This window comes from Belonocnema kinseyi, chromosome 9 (assembly GCF_010883055.1).
Source record: "Belonocnema kinseyi isolate 2016_QV_RU_SX_M_011 chromosome 9, B_treatae_v1, whole genome shotgun sequence".
Taxonomy (NCBI): domain Eukaryota; kingdom Metazoa; phylum Arthropoda; class Insecta; order Hymenoptera; family Cynipidae; genus Belonocnema; species Belonocnema kinseyi.
In genome coordinates, this window is record NC_046665.1 from 49,396,103 (window position 1) to 49,399,081 (window position 2,979).

Genomic DNA, 2,979 nt, shown 5'->3' on the forward strand with positions numbered 1-2,979 from the left:
CCCCCCTCCCCTAAAAGCAATTTACGTTGTGCCCGGAAATTACAAAGCTATTCTTTAATTTAAAATTCTTAATGTATAGATTGAAATATATTTTTCCCTGCAATTTTTTTTCATTTTCAGGAGAAAAAGTATCAGAATAAAAAACCATTTAAAATTTTCCCGGGAATCTTATCAGAATATTTTTATTACTTTAAAACCTTTCATAATCCTTAAAAATGTCCCAAATTTGCTTGCAAATTTTAAAAAATCAACATTTTGCTTAACATTATTTTAAATGTATTAAAGTTTACAATTATTTTTAAAATTTCTAAATATCTTTTAAAGTGATCGAAATTTTTTTCTGAAAATTCAAAGAAATTGCTTTAATATCTTCCAGATTTTTTTCCCAAAATTTTGGGAATCTTTTAAAACCCTTAAAAAGCATCTAATTTAGATTGGAAATCTTCAAATACCTACATTCTATTTAGAAATCTTAGAAAGACATTTTAAACATTTAAAAATCTTTTTCACTTTCTCTTTAAGTTCATTTTTCAAAATAAATAAGGATTTAAAATTTTCTAGGAATCTTAAGATGTATTTTGTATTTTCTTGAAATGCTTAAAAATTTCCAAACAACAAAAAAATGTCATGATCAGAATAACCCCTTGAACTAACTGAAATTACTAATTCCGTGTAGACAGAAAAATCACTATTGAGTTTCCCGTAAATAATACCTTTCATCTCCTTAGACTGAAGGAAAAAATTATTACGTCATATTAGTAATGACACTAGCAAAGAATACTGAATATATTATCATCGAACTTTTCGTGTTTTTCCGACTTCTGCGCATTAAAAAGAAAACCATTTTATTTTTTATTTTTACTGATTCAAGAAAACATTATTTACAAAATCGCTCTATTAAATTTTTTACTAAGTTTTTTATCACTTCTAAAACATGCAGGAAGTGTGAAAAAATTAATAAAATGCAAGTATTACAATTTTTTACACATTAGCACAATTTTTTAATTAACTCATTAAATTTTAGGTGTAGAATACATTTTTCTTATTTCAAATTATTGCCCTGAGGTAAGTAATTTAAGCCACTAAAAATAATGCATTCCCAGAAATAATAAATTAAAATTATTAATTTCTATATTGCAGATTTCTACAAAGATTATACTCGAAAAGGTTTGGTGTTCTTCTGGGAATGATTAATTTATAAATGGAAAGTTGACAAAAAAAAAAACTATTATTATTTAATGACAGCGCAATATGTTTAATAAAAAAATGGTCCAAAAATGAATTATAAAATTTTTTCTTCAAATTTTCATGCATATCGCCTTAAAATATTTTTGAATCTACATACGTATAGTTTACATAAGAAAAACAGATATTTTTGTAAATTTTATTTTGGAATCGTTAGTATTGGATGAATTGAGTTGAACCTCCACATTTGTCTTCACAATTATCCATGCAATGGAAATCAATAATTACTTGCCAAATATTACCCTCATAAGTCTATTTTATAGGGTCCCCAAAAACGCCATAAGTGAAAAACTGGCTTTTGCGCGTTTCTGATCCTAAAATGGCCGAATAATGTACCTCGTCAAGCGCGATAACTACAAATTTCTGTTTACAGCAGAACCTCGATTATCCGATGTAATGTGGGGAGGAGATACCTCGGATAAACGAAAACTTGGATAATACGAAAGGAGTACAAAATTCGGAAGAGGTATCTATTTCGATATAGTTTAAATAAAAAAATAAACACAAACATTTAGCAAATAAAAGGAACCAACTTAAATATGTGAATTTATTTTTATGGTACAAAGCATTGTACTAACGTGGCTAAAGGAAGTCGGTAATAGAGCACTGTTTCAATCTGCTCAATTTTTTTTAGCTGCAATATTGCCTCAGATAACGCGGAGCCTCGGATAATCAAAGGCCGGATAATCGACGTTCTACTGTAAATAAATATGATTCACGCGGCTTGTCAATGCGCGTATTTTTTCTATTAGGCATTTTTTTCTCAGAAAATAGTTTTTAAGATAAAAGATGAAAACTAATTTTTTTCGCTCAAAAATAAAGCAATAGAATCAATGTTTCATAAAACTTAAACTGCGGTTTCTCGATAATTAATTTATCAGATCACTTCAAATTAAAACTGGAAGTTCATGACTCCTTACAGAAGCCAAAGATATGAATCAAAATATCGTATTCTATGGTTTAATATTATCGATCGCTGTACCGATCGGCCCGGGAAACCGGGGTTTTCACATTTAACGTAGCGAGGAAGTTTTTCATTTTAGTAGTCTTGCTAAAGAGGAACATATCTCCATAGTTTTTAACATTTGGCCAAGTTTTAAGCCAAATTTGACATTGATCCGATGAAAATTGTAGGAGTTACGGATTTTCCAAGAAAACCGTCTGTGCGTGCAGCCGGAGAATCTCAGCGCTCGCGACATTTACCGAACGTGAACGTTTTGCGGATCTATGCTGTGTTAATTACACAGGACCAAAAAATGGGTTTGGGAGTCCACTGGGATTCAAATAGGTATACTTAATGTTTTTTGAGTCGCTGAACACGAATCCATTCGCAGAATGAAGCCAGCACGTTAGGATTTGCAGTAAAATTCAAAAAATGGTTAAAAAGCAGGCATTTCTGCATACAGTTTATCCCCAAACCTAGAAACCCCAAATTAACAAGCCTCAAAACCACAAACTAACATACCCCAAACCCCAAACCAACAAGTCCCAAACCCACAAGCTCCATATCAACAATTCCACAAACCCCAAACCAACAAGCTTCAAACCCACAAGCTCCAAATCCAAAAACTCCAAATAAATAACCTCCATACCCACAAACCCCAAACCCACAATACCCAAACTTGCAAGCCTCATACCCACCAACCTCAATTCCACAAACCCAAATACCTCAAATCTTATAATACCAATCGAGAAATTGGTATAATTTGGGGTTGGTTGGTATACGGTTTGTGC